This window comes from Ascaphus truei, chromosome 2 (genome assembly GCF_040206685.1).
Source record: "Ascaphus truei isolate aAscTru1 chromosome 2, aAscTru1.hap1, whole genome shotgun sequence".
Taxonomy (NCBI): Eukaryota; Metazoa; Chordata; class Amphibia; order Anura; family Ascaphidae; genus Ascaphus; species Ascaphus truei.
The window spans coordinates 102,127,052-102,148,202 of NC_134484.1; the positions used below are offsets into that span (position 1 = coordinate 102,127,052).

General features: G+C 42.6%; 1 pseudogene; it reads right to left on the bottom strand.

Moving 5' to 3' along the window:
* LOC142488121 (uncharacterized) overlaps positions 1–9,175 on the bottom strand; it is a 34,042-nt pseudogene extending 24,867 nt beyond the window's left edge.
* Positions 9,176–21,151: the final 11,976 nt, after the last annotated feature.

The following is a 21,151-nucleotide window of genomic DNA, read 5'->3' on the forward strand; positions in this document are numbered from 1 at the left end:
CAAAGCCCAACATATAAAGGGCGGAGATCCAATCACAGGAGGAGGGTGTGTGAGCATTCCTCCAATGATGGAGCACAGGGCAGAAGCTGCAATGAGAGGCAGCACATGTGCCATTGATTGCCAGAGGAAGCCTGTGTAACTGCAGAGGTCTGCAAGGCTAGAATCAAAGCCAGGAGCGGATCCCTTACACATCTCTCGCCAAAGGTTACATTTGATGTATTTACTGTAGATCTTATTCAATCTGAGCTACTATTTGACTCTTTTACAATGTATCATTGGCAATTACTTGATTATTTCTGCACCTGTGAGTCACATTAAGGTTTTTGCCAATTTCTTCATTAAAAACAAATGCTGTCCCCCCGTCACTTTGTCATACATCATTAGGGTTGAAAGGAAGATGGAATTTACCTGGAAATCGCCAGGATTATGTATATTTGTAATGTTAGACACCAAGCAGCGCTCTAGGACATTTAGTCACGGCCGTTTTGCTTCAACCAAATCTCCGCCGGCATTTAGTCACTATCCATCTCGCCGCAAGGACATCTCTCCGCCAGCCACTTCACCGCCAAGGTAAATCCCTAACCTTACCCTAAAAAAAACATAACCTTAAACCCTAATACTAACGCAACCCTTTACCCATAACCCTTATCCTAAAACCCCTTGCCCTAATCCTCTAGCCTAATCCCTTACCCTTTACCGGAACCACTTACCCAAACACCTTACTCTAACCCCTTACTCTAACCCCTTACTCTAACCCCTTACCCTAACCCCTTACCCGATTCCCTTTACCCTAATCCCCTTACCCTAATCCCCTTACCCTAATTCCCTTACCCTAATTCTCTTACCCTAATTCTCTTAACCTTACCCTAATACTTTACACTAATTCCCTACCCTAAAAAATCTTAAACCATTACCCTGAAACCCCTTACCCTAATACCCTACCCTGTAAATTTAACCCCTAAACCCTTACCCTAAACCCCTATCCTTAGCACCCTTAGATTAATTTACCTTGGCGAAGTGGCTGTCGGCTGAATGTCCAGCGGTGGAACACCAGCAGAGTCTCTATTATCCCTCTTGTGTATACAAGAAGAATAGATGTGAGGTTTTATAAGCTCTGTACACACCATTCTTATCTATGAAGAATTCTGGCTGGTCTAGCATAGGTGCCGTCCCACACTGTATTAATGACAATGATATGTTTATTAAGTTAAATGTAGATAACTGATGTTATTTACAACTGGGCTTCTTACTGGGGGGAAAGGTGATTGTCAGTATTCTTCTCTCTACCTCAATGTCAAAATAAACAGATTTATTTACACCAGTGGATAACAAATAACAATAAGAAAGACAGATAGATCATGAAAGTGCATAGGAAATATTAAGGTCAGTAAACGCTACCCTAAAGTTTATATTAACATTGATAATCAAATTTGCAGCAAAACATTAAAGACACTAAAACATCTTTACATGTCTGTTTAAAAAAAAAAGAAGAAAATAAATGCCAATCATCTACTGTATGTCTAACTTACTACACAAGTCACTGCCACCAGTTCAGGTTGATCTAGCATTGCACCTTTAAAATGTTTCACGGTGGTAGACAGAAGCACACAGAAGTTAGTGTAAATATATTTATTGCCACTCAGTGTGTCATTGCTCAACAATGCAAGATGCTGAGCCCTCCTTCCATATCTCATATCATCAACAAAATATGGTACATATCCTCAATTGCAAAAATAACGGGCTACCTAGGAAGCTCACTCCCTAAATATGAACAAATATGGGGCCCTTTGCTTCAATATTCAGGCACCCACCAAAGGGCCAACCTAATCGCTATTCTGTAGCAATAATGCCTCAATATATATGAAGAGATGTGCTCATGCACAAGATTTTTATTTTGCCATCAAGTAAGAGGTACAGAAAATAAAAAGGTGAGGGGTGAGAGGGTACAGAAAAAAAAGAGAAAGGTTGGGGAAGGTAACATAGTTCATTCTACACACTTTGTAGTGCTGACATCCACCATAATCACATGTAAACACATCCGTAATTCATATCTCCTAGTAACTAAAGTGTACATAGTCTTTTGTCTAACAGATCCTTTTTAATGTAGGGTGATTGACAGAGGACATCTATGTAATTTATCAAATCTCCTTTAATCTGAGATAAAACAAAATATCAGTAATCTTTTTATCTCCTATATCTATTAACCAGTAAATATCCAAGAACAAGTGTGGTCCTATCCTATGGGGCATTGTACTTTTGATAACATTAATACAATCTGCAAGAAGCAAGTATAAAGGCAATGATAATGTGCAGAACATTCTACTGCCTTAGCTAAGAGGCTCACTCTTCTAGTTGAAACCAGAGCTGAAGGCAGTTTAGGCTCCATTCAAGGTGCAACCATTATTTCCCAGGAGCTTAACAATAACAAAACACTAACAGAAGCAGTATAATCCTTTACCAGATATAAGAGTGCAGATAGAAACAGTTCCATTCTACAATATATGGTATCAAGGGAATAAAAAACAATAAATCTTAAAATGATGCACATGGTAACATTACATTATGGGTCAAATTTAGTAAATGGTGGTACATCACAAACTGGCCAGTTATTCAAAAAGAAAGAGAGGATTGCTCTAAAAGTCAATATCAAGTATATTCCAGTAATGTTGCTTTTCTTCTGTGTCTTCCAGGAGAGCTGCAAGAGTCCAAATGAATCTCAAAGAGTACAATGAAACAATGGCTGTGGTGTGTGCTCTTCCACAATAACAGACCTGCTGCGGGGTAAAATTACATATTTTATTAATCTGAACAAAGACATCAGCACTAGAGGGTTTTACTTCCCCACTTGGTGTTCTCTGTACAGTATATCTCACAAGCAGAATTGCAATCAAAAAGGAAAAGCACATTGCATCAATATGACCCGTTACACATTTCACAGCACACATTGCATCATGACCCTTGTACCCATGATTCGTGCCCACTCCGTGCTCTCATGACCCTCAACTCTTTCCCCACCACTCAAATAACCCACCCAAATAAATTTGGTTGGGTACAAATGGCCACCGCCTTTAATTAAATATAATCCTCAACCTCCTGGACCTGGTCAGCAAGTAGCCCCAACCAGTGAATACACTTATGCTCATCACCGCTACATGGTTCGTGCCACCTGAGGTCCCTCTTTAGAGCATACCCTTAAGCTCGCCGCATGTGGATGTGACCCAAGAGTGCATACGGTTGGACCCCTCACATTCTACCAAATTAACTACCCTGGAAAAACTAACCAGCTATGGCAAATGTACTACCACCAAGAACATGTTTAATCATACCCTTTCTTTCTCTTTCTTTTCATCATCGTCATTTTTTTCATTAGATTTTTTAAGGATAACATGTTATAATCGTAACAATGGTCATAAACATAACATTACATGTAAACCTGAACCCCAAAAGGGGGTGGGTGGTCGGGGACCTTTTGGGGGAGGTGGCCAGAGGATGTGGGTGGTAAATCACAGACAACAGCCCTATAAATAACTTTTCTCTCAACCTCTTCACCACCCCATGCATCCCTCCATGACCACTCAGGCCAAGGGTCATGTTTTCCATCCCCTGATCAGTCAGGGTTTTCTTTAGAGCAGTTTTCTGCACAAACTGAGTGGTTTACATGAAAGGGTAAGGGTTTGCTCATGGCAGTAGGAAGAATATATTCAAAATTGTATATGATGATGATAAACTCATTAAAATATAAATTCTGTACAGATGCAACCCCAACTAAGGGACTAATTTCAGTGGCATGGACCATCTGCAAAATCTACTAAAATATATTGGCAATAGTTTGCTACTAGTTTTCACTGTTTTGAATGAACAAAAATGTTTTGAATGAAGATTGTGGAGCCTATGCTATAAATGTTCCTAAATAAAATCTCTGGGCTATTTAAATCAGCTGTTTTTTGAGTGTTCCTATCACGGTTTTCAGAAAGCCTCGATCACCTGTGGTAGCAAAATTCCTAAACGGGCGAGTAGCCAGTGGCGTGATGATCACCTCCCTGAAAAGGCCTTACCTAGCAATTTCTTTCAGCTGCAGAGAGAGCTGCCTCTCCCTGCACAAATCTCGCCCGAAATGAATGTTTTTTTAATAAAAAATGTAATGAGCAGGGGGTCCTTGGAGCAGAACCGTGTTGATTTCAGGTGGGTTCAGGTGATTTTCATGGGGTGGCGGTATCTCCTATGCATTTGATTCCCACGGTCACGTGACCCGGGACATTTAAATGCATAGGAGATACCGCCACCCCATAACGGGCCCTGTATCTCGGGAAGCAGGGGGTACCCGGACCTGAAATCATGCGGTTCTGCCACGGAGACCCCCTGCTCATCTACACTAGTATTAAAATTTATATTAAAACAGCTGCTAACCACAATAAACATTAAAAACACAACAACACTAATATCCACCTCCTCTACCCCCAAATGACTGATACCAAAGGCCGCAGGTGTCTGGGGTTCCTCAGGTGTTTCCCATGGGTGTCTGTAGGCCCTCAGGTGGTCCCCACTGGCCTGCGGTACCAATCCTGTGGCAAATTTTTTTTGCAATACATTGAAATTACTACAACCCCTCCCCCCCAACACATACAGTACAGTAATGGGCAAAATAACTATTATCCAGATATGGATAATAGTGCATTTGCCCATTATAAAATAAAACATTAGCCAGACAGCTTAAACAATGTAAATAAAACTTTCTACTAACCCCTGCATCGTGAAGGGCATCCTCCTCAGCATACTCCAGGTCCATGTCCTCCGTTGCTAGAATGAATATAAGAAAAAATACAATCTAATGGCCCCTAACCCCTTAATCAACTTAGCGTTTAATAACTGCTATAGTAATCAAGGGGTTAACCCACCCTTCGCTACCCACCTGGGAAGCCTAACCACCCACCATGGGCCCACTATACCCACCCTCTACCCATTGATTGGCATAGTGGTACATCACACCCCTATAATATGGGCATGAGAAGCCACTATAGCAGTCAATGGTCACCCTAATAAAAAAACATGAACGCCAAAAATACACAATAATAAAAGATATACATAAGCACCTTAAAAGCTTTGTTTTATTTCTATGTATTGCAAAAAAAATTTGGATTGGTACCGCAGGCCAGCGTGGACCCACGGGTACCAACGAGGACCCACAGACACCCACGTGAACCACCTGAGAGACCACAGACAGCCATGGGACCCCCTGAGGACCCCCACAGACTTTGCTATCAATCATGTGGGGTAGAGGAGGTGGGTATTAGTGTTTATTGTGGGTGGGTGAAGGGGTATTTGGCCCTTGGTGGGTAGCAGGAGGGGTTAACCCCTTGTTTGCCTTAGCTGTTAGCCGCTAAGGTAATGAAGTTGACTGTAAATGTATTTTAATTGCATGGCATCCATGACGGGGGGTCTCCGGTGCTGATATTAATGGATATCAGCTCCAGAGACCCCCGGCATCAATCCAAAGCAGAAAAAAAAGCATTTTTTTTCTAAGTCCTGTATCGCCGCCTCTCAGGAGTTTCTCACCCGCCTCACGCCAAGGATTTTGGGAGAATCTCACCATTCTAGAGCCGCGAATAGCCTCGATCGGCATCGATAATCTAATCGTGGCTACTAGAATTGCACACGTTTCAGAACCTGGCGATAAGTGACTTATCGCCGCTCACCCGGCAATTTTTCATGACGGCTGAAATTTTGGGCGACTCATGCCTTTATCGCCCACTTATCAAGGCATACTGAATAGCTGTAGGCATTTTGGCCGATAAGTGCTCGATAAGTGGCTTATCGATGGTTATAGCATAGGCCCCTGTATGCTTAACAGCTGCTCAAATTTTTTTTTTAACTTTTGTGTGTTAAGTTAGCCAGTGCACGAAACATGAACTACATATTCATGTAGAAGATTTCCCCTTCACATCCAGTCCGTCCATCGGAACCCGGAAAAGATCAGTTACGAAGAGCGGTCACGTGACCTGTCCATGCCGGAGGGTTTGTGGCCGCGGAAGACTCAGGGCCCGGTGGCATTGAAGCGGTTAAGTGGTCTCATCTAGGTAATCATTACCTTTTTATCCAAATCTGACAGCAATATGTGTTTTTCATTTATTTTTTAAAGTTAGACTTGTGAGGGTTTTAATTTTCTCTGGCTGTTCGCTTTTATGTGATGTCACAGTGTGTTCAGCAAGTGGTTGTACAACCAAAGCCCCCCATTCCCACCTCCCATCAACAGTATTGGAACTCTGATAAGGACAGGGTGGGATAAGGGTAAGGACAACACTTGATTGACAAATACGTCTTTGGTCAGAGGCCCCTAAGATCTCTCAGGTTTATGTCCAACATGTAAATATTACAAGGCCGCCCTACACTTAACATTATGGATATGTAGGCAGATAGAAACGTTTTGGGACAAGGTGACCCAGTTCCTAGGATCTGTCTTTCTTTTAGATATATATAAAAACTACAGAGCATTCATTTTCAATAACTTGACACATTGGGAACAGCAATCTCAAAAGGACATTCTCCAGGTTGTAGCGGCGATAATGTTAGCAATTTGTTTTATCTTTAAACACTGGAGTAATACTGTAGTATTTGAACTTTATTCCTAGCCAACAGAAATACTTTATTACTAAAGTCCTTTAAGTCACCAAGGGGATTACTATAAAAAGAAAAATGAGGATTGGGAAATAGAGGGAAGAGATCTATCATACAATAGAACAAGTGATATTAGGCCAATTAGTCAATAGGATGAAGTGGAAGGGCTTGGAAGAGAGGGATGACACATTGATAACTTTGGTTGATAATCAAGACACTTCAGAGGGTTTAACACAGAGGGTTTAACATATTTATGTTTCTGCATCTTTATTATATCATTGTCTAAGCTACATTTTGCCTTCTATTTTAATATGTGGATTTAGCTATATGATCTTCAAGTGTATATCCACATTATCGTCTTTCAATATTTAAAATATTTTAGTATTTTCATTTTCTTTTCAAAAGATTGAATACAACTGAAATGTTTTATACTTACAGTAATGGTCTCTGCTAAAAAAAAAGCTGTGTGTGCTGAGCACGCGCATAGTAAGTGAAACTTCTTTGTTTTTTGTCACATAAATTTTATTTGTGATGGTGATGTTTTTAATTAAAAATCACAAAACAATTTGACTTCCAAAACACAAAAGTTTGACCACATGTTTTAGCTATTTGCACATCTATATTTATAGTAACTGAATTATTTGTGTCTGCGTGTGTCAGTCAGTGTGTGTGTGTGTCTGCGTGTGTCAGTCAGTGTGTGTGTCTGTGGTGTGTATGTCTCTCTCTGCGACCTACACCCACCACGACGTAGCTGCGGACAAGGAGAACTCTGTCTGAGTCTCCTCCCCCGGCGGAGCTGTGGGCTGTGTTTCCTGCTGCAGCCAGCCCCCCAGCGGAGGTACGGAACATGGGAGGTGCTCGGCAGCTCACAGGGTGGGGGGGGGGGGGGTTGCGGGGGAGTAGGCACATCACTTGTGGGCGCTGTTCGGCGCATCACTGGGGTGTGTGTGTGTCAGTCTGTATGTATCAGTCAGTGTATGTCAGTCAGTGTAGGTGTGTGTGTCAGTCAGTGTAGGTGTGTGTCAGTGAGTGAGTGTGTATGTGTGTCAGTCCATGAGTGAGTGAGTATGTGTGTCAGTCCGTGAGTGAGTGTGTATGTGTGTCAGTCAGTGAGTGTGTGTGTGTGAGTCAGTGTATGTGTGTCAGTCAGTGAGTGTGAGTGTGTGTGTCAGTCAGTGAGTGTGTATGTGTGTCAGTCAGTGAGTGAGTGTGTATGTGTGTCAGTCAGTGAGTGTGTATGTGTGTCAGTCAGTGAGTGAGTGTGTAAGTCCGTGAGTGAGTGTGTATGTGTGTCAGTCAGTGAGTGAGTGTGTATGTGTGTCAGTCAGTGAGTGTGTGTATGTGTGTCAGTCAGTGAGTGTGTGTGTGTGTGTCAGTCAGTGAGTGTGTATGTGTGTCAGTCAGTGCGTGAGTGTGTATGTGTGTCAGTCAGTGAGTGTGTGTGTCAGTCAGTGAGTGTGTGTGTGTCAGTCAGTGAGTGTGTGTGTGTGTGTGTGTGTTAGTCAGTGTGTGTGTGTGTCAGTCAGTGAGTGTGTGTGTGTCAGTCAGTGAGTGTGTATGTGTGTCAGTCAGTGAGTGTGTATGTGTGTCAGTCAGTGAGTGTGTGTGTGTGAGTCAGTCAGTGTGTGTGTGTGTATGTGTCAGTCTGTGTGTGTGTGTGTGTGTGTGTGTGTGTCAGTGTGTGTGTGTGTGTGTGTGTGTGTGTGTGTGTGTGTGTGTGTGTGTGTGTGTGTGTGTGTGTGTGTGTGTGTGTGTGTGTGTGTGTGTGTGTGTGTGTGTGTGTGTGTGTCAGTGTGTGTGTGTGTGTATGTTTCAGTCTGTGTGTGTGTGTGTGTGTGTGTGTGTGTCAGTCTGTGTGTGTGTGTGTGTGTGTGTGTGTGTGTGTGTGTGTGTGTGTGTGTGTGTGTGTGTGTGTGTGTGTGTGTGTGTGTGTGTGTGTGTATGCTTCCTGCGGTTTTTCGCCTGAGGATAGCTGGCCAGCTCCCCCCGCAATGATCCTTCTCAGGTGCCCCACCGAGAAGCACTCCTCTCTCACCCCAATACCCTCCATCAGGTGGTTAAGTCCTGAAACCAGGCTCCGGATGTGAAGCTGTAGCTCGGGGGGGCAAGGAGGGCAGCTCCATGTCCCCCAGCCCCGGGATCCTCTTCTTGTCCGGCCAGCTGCAGTTGAGAGCCTGCAGGTCTCCGCCAGGTAGCAACGGGAAGAGAGAGGAGAAGGCCGGGGCCAGGAATAGGTGCGGGGAGATCGGGACCAGCAGCAGCAGCGCCCACATCACCTCAGCCATGAAGTTCACCCCATCCACTCACCCCCCGCAGCTCACCACGAACAGAGCCTTCTACTGGTTGGCAGCGCCGGCCTCGAAGCTGGAGAACTCCTTAACTTGGAGGGCCCCCGCGGAGAGCAGCAGCAGTTCGGCGCAGCCGCACCAGTGCAGGATCTCGGCACTCGTATGTGACGGCGGTGAGTATGTTGAGCGGGGGGGGGGGAGCAGGAGGGGGGAAAGCCATCCTCCTCATTCACCCAGCAGCGCAAGGTCTCCGAGCCGCCCGTGAGCATCGCCATGGCTACCGCGCATGTCAGCGGGCAGCAGCGACAGTTAGGAATGGTGGCGGCGGACGTGTGGGAGGAATGGCATGCGCAGGGGGGCTCTGTCTGAGTCTCCCAGCCCGGCAGAGCGCGCGGCTGGGACAGAGAGCGGTCAGCGGGTTGTAGCAGGAGAGCCGGTCCCCGCTGCCCCGGATGCCGCCCGTGCCCATCTCCACCTGGGGGAAATTGCGGCCGTTAGGAGCGGCGCCGGCGGCTATCGCCGCCGCCGCCGCATATGTCATCGGCCATGTGGGGGGAGCAGCAGCCGTTAGGAGCGGCGCCGGCGGCTATCGCCGCCGCCGCCGCATCTGATTTGTGGAGCGGGTGTGATGTCAGTGTTGGGGTCGGGCTGAGCCAGAACACAGCCCGGCCTCAACTGCCAGCACTGACGTCACATCCGTTTCATTTCTGTCTCCACCATCCATTTTTGCCCCAGTTCGAATGAGGTGCCACTAAGGAAGTTTCACTTCAAAAAATCATTTTGGGAATATATATATATATATACTGTTAGTTTCATTCTTTCCTTAGTTTTGTGTTAGCAATGGACACCGAATCTTATGAGGGAAACTGTTGCTGACCTAACTTGTCTATACTTGCCCCTAGACAAGATTCACGAAACTGGAAGCTTCATATTAAATGAAAAGTAAACAAACATAAATCCCTTGTTGCGTACTGAATTGAAAAAGAAAAATGTCACCCACTCCCTAAAGAATACATACATTTACTTAATTTTGTCTGAACCAAATAGTAATATAACCCAAACATGCATACTCCATACTTCTCTAGACTTTGCAACATACTGTATGTATCCCCCTTTCCCTATGACAATGGGAGTTACGTGTGCTGATTACCTGTATAGCTCACAGGAGGCCAAATCTTCTGCCACTTGGAGCCTGGGGTGAACTCTTTCCTCCTTGGTACAGTGCCTCCACCTGGGAGGGATCCCAGCGCAAGCGGGATAACCCCTCACAGGAATCAATTACAGCGAATAATACGGAATACCCATGTCGTGGCGCGTGATTTCTTACAACCTTACCGCCTTAAGACGCGAGTGCGGTGAGTGCAGAAAATGGCATTTTAGAGTTCTGTTTTTTAAACACCTTAAATTGACACAGTAGCACGGTACTGTACACATTGCAATTCATTCATTTCATTGCACCCAAAGAAACAGAAGCCATGAAATTCAACAAAGCAATCGCGATAAGCGGGTGCCTGGGGCGATTGGCCGCGTTTATGATGCGTGGAGTACAGCAGAGCACACGAAATCGGCGCCGTGATTTGTTTGAATAACGGCCGCTGCAGCTGTACACACACAGGTATATTTAATTATATAACAAAACACAAAAAAATGCCCAAAGCTACTTCCAATGTGACAAAAATACACAGTGCAATACCTATACAGTATATTCTCTTGAAAAAGGGTCATTTAGTTTAACCCTTTGGCCAAAGCATTATAAGCCTGCGAGCCACATCAAGGCAGACCCTGTTCGCAGGTCCTAACACTCACCTGGGTTAAAATTCTTATTTACCTGTATAATTACAGGAAGAATAATAACATTGGATCTGTCGTAACCTGGCAAAATGAAACTGACCTGTCAACTTGGAAAGTGGGGTGGGGCAAGCTTAAACCTTGGGGGGGAGGGGTCACTAACCTCCCATAAGCAACTGAGACCAGCTGCACACAGTTAACAAAATACATAAATTCTCAACAAGCTCTGATAAACCCAAACCATTACCACATAATATAGATATGCATATAAGTGTCATAAGGAGTGCTTGTGGGCGTTGCTAAATGTATACAACAAAACACAAAAAAATGCTCAAAGCTACTTCCAATGTGACAAAAATACACAGTGCAATACCTATATAATTATATAGTATGATTTATTAACATACGCAAATATCAACACAGTACAATTACACTCCACACAATATCCCAACGCCCGGCGTGGTTCCCCCAAAGTACTGAGGGTGCCCTAAGCACCTAAACACCCAGTGTTCATAAGGCAGTCCTGTATGTGGAGTAGCGCTACCCGTGTGTATCTCGTTGGTGCACTTATAATACCTCCCCGGTCACTCCTGTACCCAGATGTCACCGTCAGGCAATGGATCAGTCAGGTACCGTGACATGGGGCCTGCAAATCCCCTTCTCATCTTATCCAATCCACTGCGTGGGGCAAGTCCCAGACCGCAGGCCGCAAATCACCACGTGACCATCCAGTCACCACTGGAACACTAATGCTACCTACTAAGGGGAAGCGTCCCTCTCTGGGGGCCTTACCTACAGCACACACAAGCTACAAGGCTCAGGGGCCTAGCTAGGGCCTGCGGGGGAGATCTAGCCTAGTCCGGGAATCACTGGCACCTGGACACTACCTACTCCCTCAGCTGCCTCCATCGGACTCACAGCGCGGTCTGTTTTGCGCCAACTACTTTCCCTGCCTCTCCGTCTGGCTCCAGGGGTGTTATGGGACATGTAGTCCCTTGCAGAGCGTCCCTTAAGATGGCCACCGCCAAAGAGGTGCTTTTTTCCTGCTTAGATGGGATCCTGCGTTTCCAAGAAGTGCAGGATGCAATCTGCCCAGGAGTGAAACAAAGTCTTCTGTTTACCTGAAAATGGCCGCCACGGTCACGCGACTGCTATAAAAAGAGGTCAGGTAACCGCACTGTGCCGGTGGGGCTGTTGCACACTTGTACCGTGTTAATATCTGTACAATGCACCATATGTTACTCACACATGCTCTACTTAATCTAATCAAAATACTATTTATGGGACATTCCTGATCTATGATAAGCAATAATACTGACACCTGACTCTTGGCTTTAAGAAATCCATTCAGCTAAGTACATTGGAACTCCAACTGTACTGTCGATGTATACCTCTTTAATCCTCTGCCTTTTTTCTTTGATCTTTACATTTACAAGTTTCTGAACAAAGAAGTACAAACACCGACATTCAACTAATGATTGTGAGGATTCAGGAATCGCGCCGCCATACCTCCGTTCACACGCGGGACTACCTCCAGGAAAACATCCGCAGGCCGCACAGCGCACACACACAGGTGATGTCACCAGGTACTGCAGGGTAGGTCCCACCTCCGGATTGCATCGTGCGTCCAAGGCACGCGCTGTGCGCACGTGACGCGTGTGCAGTGCGCCCAAGCTCCATGGCAACACTGATCACATGACACACTCCTACCTGTCTCTTGCACCGCTCTAACCAATCATGGCTTCCGCTGAGGCCGCGCCCCCTGTCTCATTGGCTACTCAGGCCTATATATGCTCAGCAGTGTCACTGGCACTTTGGCTGCGCATAGATCCATGTATTGTTGTGTTTCACCTCTCCTTTGCCTTCGCAGTCTCGTCTTGCCTTGTCTTTCTGTATCTTGCTTCATGTACCAACCCGGCTTTATCCTTGGACTCCTCACCTCTAGCTTACTGACCTCGGCTTACCTCTGACCCTCTGCATCTCTCCAACCCTGACCTCGGCACTCGGACAGCAACTATTCTACTATCTCTAATCCCGACCTTGGCTAATAGTATCTTCTACGATCCGGACCTCTCCTACTCTGACCTCGGCAAGTATTACGACAACTCTGAACTCTCCAACCCCGACCCGGCTACCTCGACCTACCCACTCTCCAAACGCGCCCCGTGGCTGTTGGTGGCGTTTCTACCAATTCCCACCTCTGTCCCGGGGTCCCGCCTTGTTTGTGGTGAGCACAGGGTTAAAATGATATCCCAAAGGCCTGAACTACTATGTCCTGTATGTAACATTGCTTAGTGAGAACTCAAATAATCAAATTGGTAATCATGGGGCAAAAAATTATTAAAACATTTGCCCTGTATGCCTTGTGATTTAAGATTTGCAAATGTCCCGCAGTTTACAGGATTTCACAAACATTTTTGCAATTTTTTTTAAAGAAAATTGAATCTTTTCTAAGATTTGCATTAAAAAAATGTAGCTTTGTACGCAACTTTTGCAAAGTTAATGCAAATATGAGCATAAACTGTATAAGATCAAGAACCAGTTCATGTGGCACAGGGGTTAGATTTACAGAATCAGCTTGGTTAAGTCCTATTGTTCTGCGGTATTTTCTTCCTCACTTCCACTGGGGTCAGTATCAGCCTTGCTGTCAATTGCCGGTAACTGTACTCACGTGTGCTCCATACACACTGCACTTCTCTGCCAACCTTATTACAGTATGTTGATGTTATAAACACTCAGGATGTGCTGCTGCCACCAATCCGCTCTAGTCCGGGGAAATCCTCCCACACGGCGTCCAGCGCGTGATGTCAGAGCATCCATATTAAATATATAAACTTTATTAACAACCACTGGTCTGGGACACAGTGCACAACACAGGTTTCTCGGGTGACTCCAGCCACGGACGAGCGCTGACATCCTCTGACCATCCATTCATGATCCAATGCACATGTCCTACCTACGTCTTGTAAGTAGGATTTAAATTTTTCTTAGCGTACCATCATCAGAACATTGATTGTATTATGTTACATTGTTGTTAACATTGTGTTTTAATATTTTTTATTATTAAAAATACCCTTTTTACACTTATCTATCACATTTCTATTTTTGACCCATTAACCTCTTAGGCAATCATGTATAGCACATCCAAGTGCTTGAATTGGAGTTTAAAACAGTATTACGTTACGTATTCTCCACGTTTCTCTTTTCATGTACTGTGACCAACATCCACATTAGTACGATTTTGGAGTGGCCAGGACATTATCCACACTTTGAACTATTTACAGTTGTAGATTTTATACCTGGACACCAGCAGTATCACCCACATAAGATTTTTTTCACCAGGCGCCTGAACAATCTTTTGTTGTTCGCTGTACAAAACAACCTCACAGATACCCATCAAGCTCTGATAAACCCCCAAAATACCACTATATATATATATATGTATATAAGAGTCAAATGGAGTGCTAATGGGCGTGGCCACAAACTCCCTCTCATGTTTTAAGCTCGCCCCTCCCCACTTCCCAAATATATATGTGTATGTGTGTGTCAAAAGGAGTGCTAATGGGCATGGCTAAATGTATACAACAAAAGACAGAAAAGCCCAAAGCTACATCCAATATGACAAAAATACACAGTGAAATACCTATATATCTCTGAAAAAAGGTCATTTAGTTAAACCCTTTGGCTAAAGCGTCATAAGCCTGCTAGCCACATCAAGGCAGACCCCACTTCCCAAGTTTGCAGGTTTCTTACATGCAGCTGGTTATGACCAGATCCACTGTGATCATTCTTCCTTTAATTATAAAGGTGAATAAGAATTTTAATCAGTTAGTGTTAGGACCTGCAATATTTTGTTCTGCTTTGATGTGGCTTGCAGGCTTATGACGCTTTGGCCAAAGGGTTCAACTAAATTACCCTTTTTGAAGACATACATAGGTATTTCACTGTGTATTTTTTTCATATTGGATGTAGCTTTGGGCTTTTCTGTCTTTTGTTGAATACAACAACCTAGCAGATGTGCACTGCATATTCAAGGTATACAATATCAACCGTAGATGATATGCATATCTAACCTTATTTGCTTGAAATTACATTTGGTATATTCAGTTCTATAGAGGTATTTTGAATACACGTAAATATCTCTGAACATCATTTTGTGTGCATATAAAGCCCTTAAGTCTGTGTAGAAAATAGTTTTTTTTATGTTAGAGAATGATTATTAGGGTATAAAGCCACAATGTGTGTGAACACAGAAGTAAGAATTTGATCTAGTTGATTGTTGTAGAATATGAAATCATCATCATATATTACAAGTCTGAATGCCTAGACTCTACCACATGAGGGCATTGTGTTATCTAACAAAATAGCACATAGGGAATACAGAGGAAAATTAACTATGCTTGTAATGCTTCTACAAAAGTTAATGAATAAATAAAATCATATTATTTCAGTGCAATATTGACAACAATGTACATACGTTGCTTCATTTTTTAACATCTTTCTGAACTGTAGAAAAAGACAAACAAATGTACTGTTTGAGCTACTTATTTATCAAGATGTGATGGTATCAAACGGTTCATACTTTTTGTATTTTCAAAAATCAGCGTTATCTTTTCTTTAAGACTATAGGCAGGGCTGCCAACTGTGACAACAGTTGTGGGCCAAATCCAGAAGTGGTACCCGGACGGACGTCGGGCCCAACTTCTGCTATTTGACGCCTGGTCCGGCCTCTCCCGTACTGGTAACAGGTACAGTACACTGGGCTCTCCAGTGATAGAGCACTTACAGTTAGGTCCGGAAATAATTGGACACTGACACAACTTTCATAATTTTGGCTCTGTACGCCCCCACAATGGATTTTAAATGAAACAACGGAGATGCAATAGAAGTGCAAACTTTCAGCTTTAATTCACGGGGTTGAACAAAAAAATTGTATGAAACGTTTAGGAACTACAACCATTTTCATACACAGTCCCCTTATTTCAGGGGCTCAAATGTAATTGGACAAATTAACACAATCATAAATAAAATGTTAATTTTTAATACTTTGTCGAGAATCCTTCGCAGGCAATGACTGCTTGAAGTCTGGAACGCATGGACATCACCAAATGCTGGGTTTCCTCCCTTGTGATGCTTTACCAGGCCTTAGCTGTCTTCAGTTGTTGTTTGTTCGTGGGTCTTTCTGCCTTAAGTTTTGTCTTCAGCAAGGGAAATGCATGCTCGATCGGGTTGAGATCAGGTGATTGACTCGGTCTTTGCAGAATATTCCACTTCTTTGCCTTAAAAAACTCCTGGGTTGCTTTCGCAGTATGTTTTGAGTCATGGTCCATCTGTAAAATGAAGCGCCGTCCAATCAACTTCGCTGAATTTGGCTGAATCTGAGAAGACAATATATCCCTATACATTTCAGAATTCACCCGGCTGCTTCTGTCTTCTGTCACATCATCAATAAACACTAATGACCCAGTGCCATTGTAAGCCATTCATGCCCATGCCATCATACTGCCTCCACAGTGTTTTACAGATGATGTGGTATGCTTCGGATCATGAGCCGTTCCAAGCCTTCTCCATACTTGTTTCTTCCCATCATTCTGGTACAGGTTGATCTTAGTTTCATCTGTCCAAACAATGCTGTTCCAGAACTGGACTGACTTTTTTAGATATTGTTTGGCAAAGTCTAATCTGGCCTTTCTATTCTTGAGGCTTATGAATGGTTTGCACCTTGTGGTGAACCCTCTGTATTTGCTCTCGTGAAGTCTCCTCTTTATGGTAGACTTGGATAATGATATGTCTACCTCCTGGAGAGTGTTCTTCACTTGGCTGGATGTTGTGAAGGGGTTTTTCTTTACCATGGAAAGGATCCTACGATCATCCACCATTGTTGTCTTCCATGGACGTCCAGGCCTTTTTGTGTTGCAGAGCTCACCAGTATGTTCTTTTTTTCTCCGAATGTACCAAACTGTTGATTTGGCCACTCCTAAGGTTCCTGATATCTCTCTGATGGATTTTCTTTTTTATTGCAGCCTAAGGATGCCCTGTTTCACTTGCATTGAGTGCTCATTTGACTGCATGTTGTGAGTTGACAGCATCAGCTTCTAAATGCGAATGCCACACCTGGAATCAACTCCAGACCTTTTACCTGCTTAATTGATGATGAAATAATGAAGGAATAGCCCACACCTGTCCATGAAACAGCTTTTGAGTCAATTGTCCAATTACTTTTGGTCCCTTGAAAAAGAGGGGGCTACATATTAAAGAGATGTAATTCCTAAACCCTTCCTCCAATTTGGATGTGAATACCCTCAAATTAAAGCGGAGAGATTGCACTTTAAGCAGATAATCATTATTTAACTTTAACTTGAATTTATTTTTGGTACACAGCTGAAATAACAAAACTTATATCAGTGTCCAATTATTTCTGGAACTAACTGTATATCAGCAAAACTAGCACTGTGCACCTCTGAATATACAATGGTGTCATTTATATTGTAAGACCCTGCAGACACTTCAATACTACAGTATGTCTCATACTGTAATAAATAATCAATGAAACGTATAATATGGGAAAATATTCTCCTTTAGGTTCATAGGTACGTACCAAAAAATGCTCAATATTTGTCATATGATCACGTTCTTTTGATTGGGATTCCTATCAGATTTGTGTTAGAGCTTAGAAGTGTATAAGTATACATAGCAACACTATGCATGTTTCAAAGCAGCAGTCCAAGCTGCCATTTTTTTCTTTCCCCCCCCCTTTAATATGTGTATCAATACAATCCACATAATGATAAGTTGCCAATTGATCTGTTCTCCTGTGATCGATCCGTGAAGATTCGGCTCGGTGGTTCACTAAATTGCTGTCAGTGCAGCAGAAGAAGACCAAAGATTCTGTGGGGAAGATCATGTGACCAGGCAGTCACTAGATACAATTGGTGCACCGCTAGGGAGAGGGCAGGACTCAAAAAGGGGTGTGTGCCAGAGCCTGTTTCATAAGAGGAAGGGGATGTGACTTTGTAGATTTCTTGCTACAGAAACAAAAAATGCTTGTTATATTATAATACATTAAAAATGTCTTTCAGGGTTTTTTGTTTTTTTAATCCTACAAGTATTTTCTCATAGTACAGAACCGATTTTTTTTTTTTTTTTTTTTTTAATATAAGATATTGCTTGGTCTGCAGCTTTAAGCCATGTCAAGTGACAAATAAGGATAGTTATTTATTGTTATCTTTAGAAAATTCAGGATCAGGAGGGAATAATTTGGAATCAGATGTTGATGGATTGGAATCTTGACTGCTGGAGACTGAAACTTATGAGAAAATAATTATTCAGTACTGTAGGAGGAACACGCACAGAGGTATGCAAGGGAGACTTGTTATGGTAAAATTAAATAAGGCTTTTATTGCGCCCGTTTCCTTAACATCAGAAAACCATCCAAACAAAGGGGTCAAACAAAGCTTCTATTAACTTGGGAGTATTTCTAGTGAAACCTATGCAGTCCACAACTCCCTTTAGATAAGCATGTCTCCCAGCCCCAAACATATATCTTGATATGAGCAGATATACCAAAAAGTCTTATAAGAAAAGTCTTATCTGTTTCTTGTGGTTGGAGGGAAAGTCTTCTCAGTTCCTGGGTTGCTGCCTTTTCTCAGTTTCTGTCAGCATTCAGGTTTAGAGGTGTTTTCCCCTGTGTCTTGCAAGCAGCTCTGCTGTTTCTTCTGGCAGGCTCAAGACCCCTGTCCCCATGGTCAGTCTCACAAGTTGTGAGACTCTGGAATAATCTTTCTTCCTGTCTCAAAAGACAGGCTTTTCTAAGAAGCTAATCAGGCAGGTGGTGTTGGATAATTGACTACCAGCAGTTAACCACCACACTGCTGGATTAGAGGCACATTTGCTGAACAGGGATAACTCCCCTGTTACAAGTACACTGCTTTCTGTCTGAGGTCAAGCTTTGTACCATTTACACCTACTGTATTGGTAATGCTTTCCATATCTTTCAGAGACATGTATTGAATGATATAGCCCTATAAGCAGATAATCCTGTTGAAGTAAAATTGAATTGAACTGCAAATGAAAACAAAGCATTAAGAGATATTAGTTCTGATTCTGAGATTGTAATGTACTGCACCGACACACTTTATTCGAGCAAATACCCAGTATGTACCTGGCAGATACCTGGAATGCGCCGCTCCTCACCTCTGACAAGCCCCGTTGCATTTGCCTTCCCAGCCTGGGTTCATGCCTGGCTGACGGGCGGCTGATCTGTTAAATGATAATGATTAGGATTTAATAGGCTGCAATGCTTCGCGTGTCTACCAGATGGCATAAATTCATGAATTGTAATGCAGTATATATATATATATATATACTGTGCAGTATTGCAGCCAGCGGGAATAAAATGCTTCAATCCCTGCCTTGAAAATACCTCAATGCACTCGGGCAGAAAACAGTCACAAACCTCAATACACCCGGGTATACCCGAATTCGTGGGACTAGCCGAGCTCGAATAAAGTGTGTCGCCAGTGTATTTTAAATCCTCAGATAAGGGAGGAAATGTGATCATTATGGATCAGGATTTTTATATCCAAAATGTGTATACTTTGTTGCAGGATGGTAAAACATATATTAAATTGAAGGGTGATACTACTGGTGACTATAAAGTCCTGTTGAATTGTCATTTAGATTTGAAGTAAATAAGAAGATATACATTTTTTTAATTGATTTTCTTACAACACCTATTTTTTATGCCCTGCCTAATGCACATAAGGATATTGAGACACCACCAGGAAGATCAATTGTCGTCTTTATAGGGTCTTTCAAAATTTGGCTAAATATGTTGATTACTTTTTGAAACCTATAGTGTTGTTAGACTTACCTTTGTACCTGAAGGATTCAATGCATGTATTGAATGTGTTCAAGGATTTTGCTTGGTTTGATCACTATATATGAGGTACAATTGATGTAGAAGCACTACATTCCTCTATTCCACATGCCAAAGGAATTAAAGCTATAGCTTATTATTTAGATAGATTTACAAAATGAATGAGTGAGCACTAGAGTTTCCATATTACATTTTTGGAATTAATGTTAACTCATAATCATTTTTTGGTTGATAGAAGTTATAGTTTTACCACAAAAGGGTACAGCTTTGGGAAGTCCATTTGCTCCCTCATATGCAAATGTGTTCCTGGTTATGTGGGAACAAGAATGTGTTTTCTCCAATGATAAGAGATTTTTGGATTTCATCTTTTTGGTGATGTTTCATAGATGATATTGTGCTGATATGGAAAGGTACCATAGAAGATTTACATTGATTTAAAAAAAAATTGCTTGAATTTACGCCTTACACACAGATGCGATCCAATGAAGATTGATTTCTTAGATTTTATACTGTATGTTTAGTGCAGTCTACATTATTCTAGCAACCAAATGCAGGTAACAGAGTTTCCATTCAAGACCCATGATTGATAATATATAATTGGCATAAGGTTTACATGTGAGAAGGAATTGTTCTGAGGAGAGGGAATTTACTATGCAAGGTGATTAGTAGCTAGAGAATACAAATTAGATTTCTTCAATAAAACAAAAGAAAGAGCACATACAATTAAGAGAGAATATTTATTGTTCATATTTATTGTTCAAAAACAGACAAGTATTAACAAAAATAATACATTTGATGTGTCTTTAGCACATTATAGTTCTGCATCATTTGAAGTTATAAAAAATACTTTGTAAAAATGCGTTCCTTTTGAAATGTGACCCAATATTGAGGAAACTAATTCCTAAAAAAAAAAAAAAAAAACACATGTCATTTTCAGAAAAAGTGGGAGCTGGAGTTTCTTCATCTGGTCGTGATTTAACAAGCAAATTAACTGTTAAGTCAAATGGATGGGTGGTTTTTGTAAACAATGGAAATTTGCATTAAAGGGGAATGCATTTCATGACTCCACAACAGTAGACATTTTAAGATCAAATCCTTTTTGTATTGTTCATCTAAATGTGTTGTGTATATATGGCTATATGTAAATGTGGCATGAGAAACACAGGAAGAATACATATGTAACGGGTATTCCCCCACCCAATCGCAGATTCTACTGTGTGAGTGCAGGAAACATATATTGTTACTCAGGTGTGGTGCATTACCTGTTGGCTCACAGGAGGGCTGAGCTTCCGCCACGGGGAACCTGGGGTAATTATACTAGGGGTGATCACTTACAACATCTTCTCGGTACAGCGCCTCCACCTGCGATGGCTCCCACCAGAGGGGGAGTGGTTCCTCGCAGGACAATCACAATAATACCATACACAGTGCTTTATATAACTAAGGACTTTACTAACGAATAATAATGATAACCTGTGTCTCTCTCACGGTGAGACACTAACAGTGACGTCTCGCAGGACGATTCCCAAACACTAGGTGATCCCACCCAGTGTCCCAAGAACCCCACCCAATGTCCCGTACTCCT